The sequence below is a fragment of the Rhyacophila brunnea genome, unplaced genomic scaffold (genome assembly GCF_057557595.1).
Source record: "Rhyacophila brunnea isolate RB1 unplaced genomic scaffold, BYU_Rbru_1.0 scaffold_1, whole genome shotgun sequence".
NCBI lineage: Eukaryota > Metazoa > Arthropoda > Insecta > Trichoptera > Rhyacophilidae > Rhyacophila > Rhyacophila brunnea.
In genome coordinates, this window is record NW_028232751.1 from 25,029,198 (window position 1) to 25,046,932 (window position 17,735).

The 17,735-nt window shown below is 31.5% G+C and overlaps 1 long non-coding RNA gene across 1 annotated transcript; it reads right to left on the reverse strand.

Annotated features, from left to right (window-relative positions):
• Positions 1 to 4,368: 4,368 nt before the first annotated feature.
• Positions 4,369 to 15,374, reverse strand: LOC147079618 (uncharacterized). Its single transcript, XR_015070015.1, has 3 exons — positions 15,263 to 15,374; positions 8,343 to 8,526; positions 4,369 to 6,337 (listed from the first exon to the last, which is right to left on the reverse strand). It is a non-coding gene; the product is annotated as an uncharacterized LOC147079618 (long non-coding RNA).
• Between the last annotated feature and the right edge of the window lie 2,361 nt (positions 15,375 to 17,735).

Below are 17,735 nucleotides of genomic sequence, written 5' to 3' on the forward strand. Positions count from 1 at the left end.
GAAAAAATAATTTAAAACTCAATTTATTACAAAAAGCGCCAAGTCCGTGTGTCATATTATTTAAAGCTTGGTTGATTTCGCGCGTGTTTAAGTCAACCAATAAGGGAACGTTCAATATTGAAAAAGGCGTCTCCCATGCTGTGGCATCTGGTAAACTCATGACAGTGCCACGGAAATATGTGCCTTATGCGGAAAAAATTAAAAAGTGGGGTACAAGTAGCGCTACATCCATTTTTATTTTGCCTATATTTATTACATTTAAGAGTTTATCGGCTGAAACAAATTGCCATTTGGTTCTAATTTTGACATAGAATACAAAGGAATATATAATCTCACATTAAAACAAATAATTGAAGCTTGAAACACAAAAACGTTGTTTCCTGAAAATATTGAATTGTGGACTTGTCGCTTTTTGTAATTAGACGCCTCATATTATAATTTTACATTTTTTTCAATTAGCTTGGGGGTGCTGCAGTTGCGTAGTGCATATGGACGAGCCGCCACTGTAGATAAGTATTACTAAACGAGGCATTTGGATTAATTACAGGAGATTTGAAATTATGTTGAACATTGTTTGAAACTAAACTGCATTAAGTAAATATTTCAATATATTAATATATTTTTCATGATATCCATTTCATGATTTAACAAATGCTTGATTGTTTTCAGTGAATGCATAAGTCAATTCGCTATGCTCATGTAATAAAGTGTTCAAAAACCAATGTCATTAATAAAAATTGAAATTAGTCACGATCAGTCAAGGGATGTCATCATTTTAAAACATAAATTACTTTATGAGAGAACATGAATATACAACAATTTTAAAGAATGTGTGCATAATATTCAAATTATAAATCAAATTTTATTCACTATCTATTTCAGTTAGTGTATTAGGCTCTCGTTAAAATGATGTTTAGGATGTTGAATTGAATGAACAGCACATTGCTAAAGTACTACATATATAATAAAAGTTAGGGCAGAGTGAAAGTGCCTTATATATAGTTTAAGTCTGTAGATACATAGACAACGGCTTAGGATGTATTTTTATTGCATTTGGTTAATCTTACATAAACTAAAAATGTACTCTGTGCAACCTTGGGTTCTGCACGGTTTTGCTGACTCTTTGTACAGTGGAAGAACAGTTTGATGATGATTGTTTTTTTATGTTTGAGACAAGTGTTGTTTAATTTGTAATGCCTCAGTTGAAGAGTATTGTAGATCACTGCAAGTTTTGATACCTGCATCATAGCCTACTTGAAGTTGGACATGTCTAGACCATACAAATGACTATTTTAATTATATTAGTGTTGTATTGTAATTAAATACAAATAAATTTATATTCATTGAAATTAGTTGTTCGTAGAAATCTACTTTTATTGAATTATTCATTAGGTTTGATTCATCTAGAGTTGGTTGCTGACATTTGGTGCATGCATATGTTTCATTTTTGTATATCTCTATCTTTATAGTGATTTGAATTCTGTTCCCGTTGACTAAACACCTGGAAACTATCACAGATCAGTTCATGCTCCGAGGCTCAAACTGCTTTCCGATGACACTGAATATTGCAAAAGTAGTCTTTATGATGAAGTGCCAATACTAAGATGTGGCAATAAAGTCATTTCCACTGTTAAAATAGTATTACAATAAATAAACACAAATATTATAAAATAATTCCATATGTACAATAATAATTATTCACTAGAATTTAACATCTATTAATTATTTATAGCTACATTATAATAATACAATACTAATACTCCGATCAATAATTTTAATTTTAATCAAATGAAGAACAGTAGTTAAATAAAATTTAACATTATTAACCTAAATCATAATAATAATTTATTCCAGAGAGATTAATAATTACTTACTATTCTTATAGTAAAATTTATATACAACTCGAACTTGGTTATTACGATCACGGAAATAGCGAGATCTCGGATATAATGAGGAAACGTTCGTTGACATTTTAGTTTATGATTTTCTCCATACATTTATTCACTTCTACAACGAGCTACTTCTCGGGTACACCGAGTAAAACTGGTAATGTGTCAATCGTTTAAAAACAACATTTGCGACCCTAAGCAATAAAATCCGACTGGGAAATTAACTAGACCGATGCTGCCGGGATCGGATTACCTTTATGACACTAAGTCTGTCTGTCTAAGTACCTAATTGGTGTTTTCGCCGACAACATTGTAAAAGTATCCATGCATATGGTTGAAATTGCATGTAAAAAATCCAAGCTTTGTGAAGTCAGCAGGTACCTATCAGCGCCAGCGGCTCAGCTTTTCATTACACTAACAACTTTTGTAGTTTATGAATGCCATGCTTGTTTCGGGGATTTTTACGATGGTTTTCTGATTTTTTATGTTCTATGCTTAAATAGAATGTGGCACGAAAAATTTTATATAACAATATAACTAGTAATGCTTATAACAAGCAAATTGAGTCGGTCCCATTTTCCTCGTAATAACCAAGTTCGGCTGTAGTTTTAAACAGAAACAACACAAAAAACGATAACAGTGCTTAAAATTTTCACAAAAATTCTTATTTCAATTTAATTATTTAGATTTTTGAGGGTAATGTGATTTAGTGTAGATAATAGAATTTGGCCATGATCAATGAAATTCAATCCAGATATTCTCGTACACAATCGAATTAATGATTAATTGCAGAGAGGATTATTCAATTTTATGAAACATCCAAGTAATTGTAGACTTATTTTTCTACTGAATAATAAAGAATCGATGCTTTGATATATAATGCCATAATGAACTCAAAACCTCGAAATTGTTATTTCCGTGTAGATGCTTGGCTTGCCTCCATAAGTAATAAACATTCACCATTATGACAAAATTACGACTTTTTTAATTTCATGGTCTCTATGGTGTATTTTAGTGTCTATAATAACAATATAGTATTTGGATAACCCACCACCATCAAAAATAATACCATTTGGTACGTACTAGAAAATATTTCTTTGACAATAAAAGGTTTTGTTATTTTTTGTCAAATGTTCATATATGTAAAACCATATAAGTCTTGTACTATCTACCCTTTTACATACATTGATTTCAAAAATAATTTGGACCTGCGCCATCAATATCATTAGTTACTGGATAGCAGTTGGTTTCATTCTGTTCAATTTGTCACATTATGGTGTTTACAAAAACAGATGTAATTATACATCCTAGCTCTAGTAATATTACATCATGCGCTAGGTCATCTTTGTGCTTACTTGAATTTTCAACAATGAGCATAATAAAATTGAAAAAAAAGATTGTGACTCACTTATGCAAATCTTATACCGTGTCCACACTGGCAACAAGTTGCTGGCAACCTCCTTAAATTTTACGATAATTATCATAAAATCTAATGAGGCTGCCAGTGTGGACCCGGCATTAGGACTGTTTAAGAATAGGAATATATATCCACATACATTTCTAATTACATAGGTACTCACAATTGATTGAAGAAATCCAATGCCAAAGATCCCACTAATTAAAATATTTTAATTTATTATATATTATCTTTTTCATATAATGTTCATATTTATCTTTTTAAATAATATATTTAATAAAGTTTAAAATATAACTAATATTTATTTGTCAAATATATTTATTATGTGGTATTTCTCTGTCAAAGTTATGTAAGTTTCATTGGAAAAAATGTGCCCACCATTCCATCTTTAGCTATAAATGTTCTAATGAAAATATGGTTGGGAACACCGAGTGTATACTGATGAATGTCTAGTACAATATTATTACATACCATCTAATCTATTATTACATACATTGCTGAATTTTAATTTTATAGATTGATTGATAAATACATATAACCACACCTACAAGCTGCTGACATTTCCTTCATATAGTTAATTATCGGAGGAATGTTCCAAGAATTATATACAAACTATCAAGTAAAATTAAACTTTTAAATTCAATCAGACAGTACAAACGATTCAGGACTCAGATAAACATGTCTATATCTGACCAAAGTAAATAAGTAGAAGTTGAAGGATTTACTAGAATCATTTCATATATTGTGTCACTATATGAAAGTATATTACTGTTGGTTAATACATGCACACAAAGCAGAATGACAATAGTGTAGTGAAACAGTGGTATAGTAATAGAAATTAAATAATCACATATTATACATGGGGGTCCCAAGAAAAACAGCTTCCTTGCATACTACACTATACATGTAATATTGCAGGAAAACAGGGACAGTAAATATTTCTCTTTTGTAACTAATTTCAATAACATAATATTATTTTCTTACGTCTATCAGGCTTTTGGACCCCCCTAAACTCACTGCCGTATAGACGGATCTCGGGATTTTTTTCTATTCATTTTTGTTAACCCTGGGGGTATAGCCCTTTTAAAATTAAATCCAACTCTGGGAGCCTTTCATTAAAATTAAACATAGCAAACAGCCTGTAAGTAATGTTAGTAGATCACATGTTTGTGATTGTGTTTACTTGTGTGCGTTTCTACTGTTGTGGGTTTATGAATCCCATAACCAATACGTAAATAAAATATTCAATGTCAAAATGTCATGATATTTGGACATTGTGATATTATATTTCAAAAATCACAGAAAATCATAACATCTTCTAAATCTCATATACCTAATATGAATGTTAAAAATTATTTACAGACAAGCGAAGAAAACATTTACCATAAATATGAATTACGCACATCAAACGATTAAATTCGCAGTATCTATATGGTTAGAACTTTTTTATATGATTTACAATTAAATTTTGTGTTTACAGTAGTCTTACTGAGAATGCTATGTGGTCTACTGTTTATATTTTTTATGGGTAATTTACCTGTCTTAAGGCTGATTGTTATCTGTTACCTTTAATGAAATTGAACAATGATATTAATATGATAAGTACATGGGTTAGAATAGGTACATTCATTTGGATTAAACAGAAAATCCATTATCCCGGTTCTAGGACATAAACCCCCAGATTTAAAAATCTCCCGGAATTAATTAGTTAATTGTTTTTAATTTTTTATATGGTAGGTATTAGTGTCCATGGGTTTTTATCCGGGGGGTTAATTTCCAAAGAATTTATGTCTGGGAGGTTTTTGTCAAAGATGAACCTAATTTACTTGTCACCAGATTTCCCACCTACTACAATGAAAATATAGATTCAATTGCCAGTATCAAACTCAACATATCGATATCAGATTTTGATGATTTACAACTTTTGTATTAAATTTTCGATTTTAATTATTATAACTTACAATATTGAGTTCATCATATTTTTATGTGAGTTTATCATATATGTATTATATGTCTACTGAAATCATTCCACATGGCAACACATAGCGATTCGCAGTTGTATTCGTATTGATTGCTAGCATTGAAACTGGCAATACCAAATACCATTTGCAAATCACCCATGGTGCCACAGAATGATCCCAGTATACGACCCATGATTTTAATGTGATTTCATAGATATTTGCAGGTACGTACTCTCGCCAATAGTTTCGTTTTTAATTATTCGACCGTGTTTTGGAAAAAGGGCGTAACCCTCACAGAACAAATTTTACAGAAGAGGCAAAAAACGTTTTTTGAGAGATTTTAGTTTAATATATTTTTTAAATTAGGCACAAACGTTAGGTGCATGATGATTGATAATTTGGTGTAATATATTTTCGATCTAATAATAATTAAAGAAGTTATTACAGAAAAATCATTAAAATTGAGGATAAATGCTTTTTTCCATAAATTAAAAATTAATTAATCTCAATAAAACTTGAATTTACATAATAATTTGACATTTTCGGCTTACTTCCTTTTTGTAGAACGTGTATTTAGTTGTATACACTGTTAATATCTAATAAAACCACTTTTAGAAAAATCGAGGGTTACGTACTTTTTCCTAAACACAGTCGTATGTCATAAGTATGTCAACACATTTTATTTTATAAATCATTCATATGCAGGTTGTATTTATATGGATTATTATGAAATGATAACATTGTGATTGTGCGTTTTATGACAATATCAAATTCGCTAAATAATTTTTGTGGGATAATTCTTTTTTGTATGTCATATACTAGTAAACTGCAATAAGACGTTGATTTAAAGAGACATAATAATCTAAAGAAAGATATCCCAGGTCTAGAGGGAGGACCTCATGAGTCGTTCACACAGTAGGTTGGCTCTGGGATGAGTAATTCCGACCTTCAAAAGAGCGACACGTGAAGAAGAAGGATGTTTCAATATTAGTGGTAATTCCGTTATGTTCAAAAGGCTAATGGTAAACATGATTAATCTCCTTGCACACATGCGCCATTGTGTGGAAAACCTAAAAAAAATGACAATTTTAATATTTGAATAGTACCTGTTCGATGTTGGGGTCAGGCATTTTAAGTTATCTAAATTTACGAGTATCAATATTAAGAGGAATACTCTACCTATCGTCACTGTAGGATTGGTTTGTCGAATAGACTAAATTTCCAATGTTCATGAGAAGGAAAACAAATTTAATTATCCTATATTTAAATACATGAAGGTATTTAAATTGTTGTTTTTACAGCATATGAATGCTGTTTTCTCATTACAAAGCATTTTAAAGAAAAGGATGGTTCTGGTCCATTAAAATATCGATTTTGACAAAAACGGACATTCGACAAACCAATCCTATAGCGACGGTATGGCAAAGATGAGTTTTGGTCCAATACAATAATTATTTGTTTTGTTACGCCAAAGAAGTATACCTTCTAACGCTCGTACACAAGTACACACACCGATTTTTTTAAAAATTGTAAGCTGATCTTTGACTTGAAATAGTTTTTTAAATGTTTTAGATAGGTACCTACGTATTGATTAATTAAAATGTTTACTATTAAAATAAAATGTCTCAAATTGCAAGCTTCGTATTTTTTTTCCGCTAGACGCCTCTGGTTGATATCTATCGGGATGAGCCACAATAAAATAATATGTAGTTAGTACAAATTATTGGCATATGTACGCATATAGTTATTAGTTATGTTACATATAACTTCTGAATAATAAAATTAATACTGAAATATCAATGTAATGTAAAATATTTATTGTATGTATGGATTATTTGTAAAACAATTAATTATATACGTATGGAATATATTTCAAAGGAAAGTCTGATTATTTGATAGGTACCTACCATACAAATATTATCTTTAATTATTTTTCAAAAAAATAATAACGTGGGAATATCCACATCCACGTAATGTCTAGTTATTATAATGTAGGTATATTTTTTAATGCTACGCCAGAAATATTAATGTCTGCAATTTTGATATTTCCGCGATGATACCTGAAGGTACAGACTACAGACATAATTATAGCTAGGTACCAGTTATTTAAAAAATCAATAAAGTTCTGGACTCAAGGGCGTAATTATTAGTCGTAATATACACGAATATACACGAACATACATAATAACTGATTAATAATATAAATGTGAAGTCAATCGCTATAGACCAAGATTTTGAAGCGGAATTTGATGTATGACTTCGTGAAGGTCATCCTAAACAACCCAAGAAATACAAATGCTACGGAATGTCCTCAAATATTACCAATATTGAATGAGCGTTTCGTATACGTGACAAACTTAAATTGATGTTATGATACAGATGTACCTAAGTAAGTAACTATTGAAAATAAGATTTTCTTTAACACGTTTTTAAGTTTTCCCCATAATAGAGTGTGAAGTATTTTATACTATGGAGACACTCGAGAATTGAACCTTATTTTCAGCCTAATCCAGAAAGTAACCCGCTTTCTATATTTTTTTGTTTTCCCTGGTTAATGATCACGATTGTATTCACAATAGATGGGTATAGCAAAATGATTTTTAGGTTATAATCGTTTAAGCTGAGGGCGCAATACTTACAGCACAAAATAATATACTAGATAAAAGACAGATTATTATTAAACATGTTTCAATAATGTAGATATAAAAAAACATGTTGTTTTTGAGATCCTTTATGCAAAATGTAAAAAACGACATTGAATACAAAAATATTTTGGGAATAAACTTTCTCTTATGTTTTTTTATAATTTTGCATACAAATAGTATTTCTCTGTTCCCTGATAAATTATAATACCTGCTGTAAAAAGTATTGTCGACTATAGGTTGCTAAATGTTGACACGAGGGTATTAGGTCAAAACGGACAGATAGCAACTTTACCAGGCAATACGACATTGTCACTTAGCAACTTCGGATACCTAAGTAATATTATTTATTCTTATTTGCAAGTAATCTTACCTAACCTAACCCAACCTAATATTAAGATAGGTACAAGAAATATAAAATCAGCTGACTTACGTCTTTCATTCACTGTACAATAAACTGGAATACACAGTTATCACACTTCATTATTTCGTATATCCACATCTGTCGACTTCGAAGACTAGTCGTGTTGATTAGCTGCAAAATTAATATTCTTCTTATCTAGATGTTGATTTGATTATGTAAATCTGTAGACCTTTCACTGTAACCGAATTTCGTTCTGAAAATGAAACAACATTATTTATTAGTACACTTTATCAGACTATAAAGAACGATTTTATAAAATAGTCCATCCAAGTTTCATAATAATATATATGCTTCAGAGCCAGTGTGTTTCAAAACCAATAAGATGTACATACAGATTTTTTACCGAAATTGCCAGCGCTCGAAATGGAAAATTTAACGAACCGGAGCGCTCAACTATTTTCTGAAGATATTAACATAGGTACTCGTTATTTTCAAATTATATGAGTATTTTACAAAAACAAATGTATTTTTTATTATATGACCTATCTAGCTCACACGGTCAAATTATTTTTTCCACTAGACGGAGCGATAATTTTACTGATTTCAGGAAACGAAACGGCGCTCCGGTGCGTTCCGATCCATTTCGAGCCCTGCAAATTACCATATGTTTTAGCATGTTCGGTTTGTACGTATGCAGTTCATCGAATCGCACTTCACCGTAACGATGTTGTATCGGAAATATTATATGGTCGTATATTAAAGACCGTCCAGCCTCTTTGGGCCGTATAGTAACTACTGAGCTAAAATTCATGTCTAAACAAAACACGGTTAAACGGAACAAGTCAGCGGCAAACAAATTTTGAAAATAACCAGATAAATATTGAATTATTTGTGAGGTTAGGTACGGTTAAGTTAGGTTTTCATTCTTGAAATCATGAATTTTGCCAAAATCAGCTATGAAAATGCTCCACGAACAACGCGTAATTTTTTCATCTCTTTCCGATAAGAAAGCTCACGGCGAACTGTGTTACGGTGAAATGTAATACGTACACTTTAGGGCGAAATCATCTTTCGAGAATATTCATAAAAAAAATCGAAATTAAATTCATCTAAAAAATTCGTCAAATAAAATTGAAAGCTAGCGAATACTGACTCGTTTTATTCATCTAACATTCTTACTATATTGTTGTGTACCTACTTAATCACATATATATGTACATTGTTCCCAGTGGGGCTAATTTTTAAAGTGCTTTTTTCAATATTGGTTCTAAAAAGCTTCAATAGAAACACGCCGTTCCCAATTTTATCGAAAATTCTACGATTCTACTGCACAGAGGGACTGCGTTTTAAATATTTTACCTTGACTCATATATTAAATTTGATTAAAAATAAAAACGAACTTTACTCTATTGTTTCATTATTTTCAAAATTGCATTGTGTTAATGGACACCAAATGTACCTACCTATATATCGTCGGTGTTTTGTAAAAAGGCCGAATTTGCCAAAATGCTATTTTACAGGAGGAGGGTTTTTAACACAGAACAAATAATAAATAGAATACCGATAGGCAATATTCAATACGCCGCATGGTGAAGCAGGCTTTTGAATGTGTGAGTGTCCTACAAAAATGAAGCACGCATTATACACGTGCTATAGTGTGTATAATACACCAACATTAAATGAGCGTAAATGCATAAACCGAGAGCAGTTTTTAGTATTCGACGTAAAACGTATTCTTAACACGTGTGTAAGTTTAACCCGGATTCTTCCTTACTCGAGTCGGTTACCTGCTATCGCCTTACCCGTTGTGTATTTCAGTTCCCATTATTTCTTAGTTCCCTGGTTTTTAACTATTGAGATTTATTCGTTTATGACCTGTGGATGATTATAAATATCTAACAAGTTTATAATAAAGCTTAGAAAGAATACTGTCATTATATTAATCATTATTATATAATATTTTAAAAGGCCTAATATGTCACATTCGCTTTTTATTCGTAATTTTAATTAATTTAATTTTAGTCGATTATCGTTTTTAAGTACATTCCTGTGGAGATACAAATTCGCCGTTTTTACACAATGGGTAATATAATGCCAAGCTATTTTAGTATAATCTTGTTTAATTATAACGCATTTTTCACCATTGTCACATTTTGTAAAGAAAGTAAAACAAACAACTCCCCTTTTACGGATTGTTATGATTCCAGTAAAATCCTACGTAATCAGCTAAAAATAGAAAAAAATAATTGGCACCTATAAATATTTCAAGAAATTATTTGAATTAAACGAATAATGAACGACGTGTATCAATAATTTTCGTAAGTATATCAATATGCACTAGTAGGTAAGTGATCTTGCGAGATTGAATCTGTCTTCAACACCAAATTTAACTCAGTTCAAACAGATTATCGCTGGACAAATCACACCATTTAACAGTGGCGAAGGGTGAAGGTAGACTGTTAAGATCCGCCATTAAGGCGAAGTCCCTATATCAGAATATGAAACAATGTAACGGTAAACGCCATCTATTTATACAGATTTCTACAGATGGTGTAAACGCTGCGAAAACTAAGCCAAAATAGATAATAGTAAAAAAAATACTGATCTATCTATAAAATATCTAAAATTATGCAATTCAATAATACCTACATAATTGGATATTTTATGGATAGAATAATATTTTTTATCTATTACGGTTTGGTTTAGGCAGGGATTAATGAATTTAATAAAATGAACCAATAATATGTTTAATATGTATTATTAATCCAACGAAAACAAATAAGTATGAATGAAAAAGTGTGCACAATTTTGTCATATCGCCCAAAGTATACCAAAACTATTATGGTTTAGTATAGGCAGGGATTATTTGATTTTTAAAAACTAACCGACAACATCTGTAAATTGTAGTCTTAGTTCAATAAAAACTAATACGTATGATTAATAAAATTTAATATGCACTATGTATGACGGATCTTAACAGCCTACATCCACTCTTCGCTACTGCCATCTAGTCACTAGTGGTATTTAAGAGTTATTTTAAAGACCTGAATCCGTGAGACAACAAAATGTAGGACTATATAGGTAGTGGAAGTATGCTACAACTAAAATCTAATGATTAAGGCTGAAGACAGAAAGAAGAGGCCTTCATTCAGAAGTAGATCGGGAGGGACTGTCGTGATGATAATGATACATTTTTACAATTTTATTTGATTTCAGAGAAATTGGGTAAAATAAAATAGATGAAGCTGAATTCAGAGACAAGATGAATTTCTTCTATAATATTTTTAGATAATTTCTCGCCAATGCATATTATATTACGTAGTGATTATATATGTAGAAGGGACCAGAATGATGTGAATATTATAAATGACAAGCTTTCATATTCAGATAGGGGAGCAGAATGGAAAAATACTTTCATGGAACTATAACGCCCGTAAGCGCGAAGGTTATATAAAAGTCAAAAAGTACAATATAAAGTGTATACATTATTCACTATAGCGTGTAAAAATGTTATCGAAGTCTTTTATGCAACCGGCCCCATCATATATGATATAAATAAAATATTTACAATGACGTGGAAATCAAGTGTATGGATTACTAGCAAAATTTATTTACGAGTAGCTTACTATAATTATTGTAGTATTTTGTTAAAGTAGCTGTTCCATTATTATAATTATATAAATTGATATGATTTAGTAATGCCTAGTTCAGACCAATAACATAAATATACGTGATTAATGTTCAATGGTAGAATGCAATTATTGACCTGAACGAGAAACTATGACATTGGTAAGTATTAGAAACTAATATTGTATATGGCATGTGTTCTCAAAGCTGTATCAAGACACACCGTTGCGTCGATAAGTGTGTCTGTAAAAAACGTCGTACTTAGGTATTTTACTATTCAGAACTGTCATATATTATTTTCGGTACTGTTCGGTTATGAGGAATACAGCGGAAAACACATTTTTAAAATAGCCGATATACTAGATTATTTGTTAGGTTAACCTAACCTAACCAAACCTAACCCAACCTAACCTAACCTAAACTAACCCAAACTAACAAATAATCCAGTATATCGAGTATTTTCAAAATGTGTTTTCCGCTGTAGGTATTCCTCATAACCGAACAGTACCTTATTTTCTTTTCGTAATAAAAGAAACATTTGTACAAAATACGTATTTAACCAATTTAAAAAAAAAATCCTACGACTTTATTGCTTATATTCATTGTAATGCACAAGTAATAAAAAAATACAATTCACAGATCTCCTTGACCGGCGCGGACAGATTCCTTGATGTTCATTGTACTTCTTAGACCCTTCCAACTTCGCTTATTTTTCATCGTGATGTTTAAATTACACCATCTTAAATGCTTATTTATAATTCATATTTATTGACGACCCCACGATGGCCGAGCGGCGTAAGCGTCGACTTATAGTGTCGTGGGTTCTAGTTTCAAATATTGTGTCTATTAAATAAACGTATTATTTTTCAATTTGTGTTGAGTCAGAGTATGGACCGTAGGTTGAGCAAGTGGCTAACATCCATTTATCGTAAAAACAAAATTATGTTAATACAAATCTCCACTCTGTGGAGGCCCATATGACGTTATTAGGATCAGACATGGTCAAAAAAAGAAGAACGTGCTGATCCAGGTGTGTCAAAGTGATTAATTAATGTCTAATGTATCGTTATTAGAAACAGGCTGAGAATCGTTGGGAAATGCGATTATAAGAAGCCGAATATGGTTATGAAACATAAATGAATATAATAATAGATTTATTATAGATTTGAAATTGTTTATGAAAGTTATAATTAAATGTTAGTAATTTAGTTAACTGGATTTGAATTTTCTAAGAAAAAGATTTTTTTTATATATACCATATCCGATTCTAATAAGATCATAATATAAATATGGGCCTCCACGAAATGAAGTTTCTGTATTAACAGATTTTGTTTTTACGAGAAATGGATGTTAGCCACTTGCTCAACTTATTAGGTCCATACTCTGACTCATACACAAATTGAAAAACAATATGTGTATTTGCCAGACCCAAGATTCGAACCTGGGACCCACGACGTTATAGGTCGACGCTTAAACCGCGCGGCCATTGTGGGTTTAATCCAAGATGAAAAGTGACATCTTCAAGTAAACATCATGTATTCAACCTGCTAATGAAATATATAGCATTAGGGACATGAGGCCATATGAAAGTAGTGTAGTAGTAGCTGTGAAACTGGTGCCGGACGAAATCCCGAAGGCCGAAACCCCGAATGCTGAAATCCCGAATGGCCGAAATCCCGAAAGCCGAAATCCCGAATACCGAAATCCCGAACGCTGAAATCCCGAATGGCCGAAATCCCGAATGGCTGGAATCCCGAAGGCCGAAATCTCGAAAAATATAAAAATACTAACATCAATAATTGCGCAATTTTTAAAAGAGAGATAAACCCATTTTTTGTGGAAATATAAAAAAATAAAAAATACAAACACCGATAATTGCGCAATTTTTGAAAGAGAGACAAAATCCAAAAATTGTTCTACAAAATTGTCTCTCCTGCAACAAATTGCACAATCTGCAAAATCCATTTTCACAAAAACGGGTTTTTTCTCTCTTACAAAAATTGTGCAATTCGGGATTGCGCAATTACTGAAGTTTATATTTTGTATTTTTCGTTTTTTATATTTCCAGAAAAAATGGGCTTTTGTCTCTCTTGTGAAAATTGCGCAATTCAAGATTGCGCAATTATTGATATTTGTATTTTTTTATTTTTCCACAAAAAATGGGTTTATCTCTCTTTTAAAAATTGCGCAATTATTGATGTTAGTATTTTTATATTTTTCGAGATTTCGGCCTTCGGGATTCCAGCCATTCGGGATTTCGGCCATTCGGGATTTCAGCGTTCGGGATTTCGGTATTCGGGATTTCGGCTTTCGGGATTTCGGCCATTCGGGATTTCAGCATTCGGGATTTCGGCCTTCGGGATTCCGGCCTTCGGGATTTCGACCCAAACCCCTGTGAAATAATCGCAGAAGCACTCAGGCTTTGAGAAATTCACATATACGGATTTTGTGATCGAGATTTATTTTCTCGATAGACAATGATAAAAATTGATTCTCGTTTATCGAGATTTTATTTTTCAGCAATTTTGAGAATGTCGTTTCTGGAAAAAATCATTGATGAGATTGTCGAGAAATTAACATGAATAAATTTAATTTGTTAGATGATTCGGATGTCTAGATTCTGTAATTATGGGATTTTAAAAAGAAAAAAATTAAGGGAAAATCAAAAAAAAGGTCGCAGCTGTGATTGGACAGAAAAATAATATTTGGAAGGAAAGCTAAAAAAACGCGTAACTGAAATGGACGGAATACATATTATAAGGATTATTATAAATAGCTTGTAATTTATGATCCTGGAAAGTTTTTCACCTTAAATTTATTTTAGATAATTCTCGAGAATCTCGTGAAATCAATAAACCAATTTCAAATTATTGATAAATAAAATATATTAAACGAGATTGAGATCGAGAAATCACAAGCATTAATTTATTGTGACCTCACTGGGAGGGGGGGGGGGCTCATTCCCGGAGCCCCTGGATGAGAAGGCAGTTCATTACGCGGGCCGGCTACCGATAAATAAACGTACATGGTAAGTACTAGATTCATTAGTTGACATAAATAATAACATATATTTCGCTAAAAACGCAAGCATGTAAATAAAAATGTACAATATCATTTTATTTGCAATGTAAATTAGTGTTACATTCAAATAACAATCATTCATGTACTTAATAAAAGTAAACGCACATTTTAGTAGTGGTTAGCTGCGCACATTATTTCAGAAATCTGGAAAAAAAATAATAATAATGCGCCACTCCTAGCATTAGAATGGATCGATGCGTGACAGGGCATGTCATAAATTTTTGCAATACATTTTTGTAAAACGAAACTATGTTTTCAACTGATTACGTGGGATGACTTACCGGCAAGATGCGTTCGATGACGTCAACTTTCACTTTCAGAACGACGCCGGCGACGCCTGGGTTGTTGCGTCGCGGCGCTCTCGCCGTCGCCTAACGGCGCCCAGCGCACTCTGACGTTTTTCGTAATATACCCAATACGACGAACGAGTATGTACTATTATAACACGTTTAACCCCGGACCTCCAGCTCTGTTTATTAAATAAATATAATTAAACCGAAGTGTGGTTGCAAAGTACTTTATATTCATCAGCCTTCACTATTTTTATATTGGACAACTAATTTTAAACACGATTTTTATAAATTTTAATAACATTAAGAACATTTTAATTTACTTTTCTTAATTATTTACTAACATAAAAAAATAAAATATTGTGTTAGAGTTCTAAAAGTGATTCGTGGTTTTTTTGAGTTCATCTCAAAATGTCGGAATATGTTGTGTTAAAAAGTTTTAATTTGTTTTTCAATAATTGAGCTAATGACTAACAAATATTTTTCGTATTAGGATTTTTTAATATAACTCTGTGAGGTGGTTTTTATTGGAGCGAAAATGTTGCTATTAAAAAAAAACAGTAGTCGCCTTACTGAATAAATCTAAAAAGCTAAATATGCGATTGGAGCAATATCATTGTTTTTATCAAAGAGATTGAAGACTGAAGGCACCATCCAATCTCTTTAGTTATTATAACTGTGAAAATAAATATATTTTAATAATTGATAACGATTTATCTGGTTTTAAACAGTTCGGCATAGTTAGCAAGCTCAATGTACAATGTTTTCTCCCTATCACGTCTTTCTAATGAATGGAATGTCAACAAAAATTAAGAAAATGTATTTTATCTAAATTACTTTATTTAATAATTTAATAATCGGACAAAACATACATAATATTATTAATGCCTATAAAATATAGTAAGCTCATATATTATAATAAATTAATATTATTTTAATAGAAATGTCACATCAATTTTCTATGTGTTCCGCTTTGGCAAATTCTAAATTCAAAAAATAAACTGACAAGACAAATAAAGGAATCCTTTATAATCTGGCCGTCAAAAAAATAAACGACAACCTCATTCTCGTATTAGTTTGACGGATAATTAGTGTTCTACCAGTCTTATTTTCTAGATTACATCTTCGCAATAATTAGTGAGGAAATATTTCTTTTCATGCCCGTTGCCCCGATTTCAGAATCTAAAAGAATTATGGTGGCGGACAGAAAACGCGATTTTGAAAAAGTTATCCCCATCTCTTATTATAAGGTACTTATGTGAATTAATTTAATGTAATAGCGCCTGTACACGTGCATGGAATTACTGTCGGCAATCGTGCTTATTTTAAACTATCATGACAATAACTGTTTACACGTAAAAGTACTGACTGTCTCTCCAATCTCATTCTTCAATAGTACCGGTAAAAAAACGAACTACTCATTTTGAGCTTAACCGATTTTCAATACGACCTGTCAAATAGTAGGTACTATAAAATGACAATATCGCGCCTCGCTTACTCTTGAAGAATGAGATTGGAGAGACAGTCAGCACTTTTACGTATAAATAGTTATTGTCATGACAGTTTAAAATAAGCACAATTGCCGACAGTAATTCCATGCACGTGTACAGGTGCTTTTATGCTTGATTAAAATGGAGTGCAGAAATCGAAGCGAAAGTGTTAAAAATCATGAAAATGTTGTTTAAATAAGGAACTAGTGTGTTATGCCAGAGATTTTAGAGGTTTAATAGTATTAATTATACACGGTAATGCAATTGATTTTGAACTTGTTGGCGGGATTCGAAATTGCCACACTATCTCTCGGTCTGAACCCCGACCCCCATTGTGTGCGCTCCTGATCTTTATTATTAATTGTATTAATATAAGTTAACCACAAGTCAGGCTCAAACATTTAAAATGCATAAGTTACTATGTAAATAATAGTAAGTATATGGTATACTAAAATGTTTAACTAAATAAAACCGAAGACGTGTAGTTTTATTAGCTCTATGTTGTCAAGGATTGACTTTTCACACGCCCTGCAAATTGGAAAATAAATTTCATCCATTGTCGAAGTGTGAAGCTTCAAAGGGTCTATGACGATTTAGCGCCATGCCAACTGAACGCCACGCAATTCGAAAATAAATATACCTACTTTAAAAAAATATATATTTAATATTGTTATTTATTTTTAAATTATTATAAGCATTATGATTTAATAGTTGTTTAGAATTTAAATATGCACACGTAAATAATGATTTAATTGTGCATTATGTTCCAACGGATAAATCTCAACGAAAAAAGAGGTTTTTTATTTTTATATAAAGCCTAAGGGATGGTAATTCTCCATCTGCAATAAAAAAAACATTATATTAAGAGTAAAATGAATTAAAACTACTAAGTAGTAGATAGAAACTGATTAAAATTCATCATCTACGTCCTGTTTACGTGTATATGACAGTGCGGCGTCCAATTATCCTGGCGT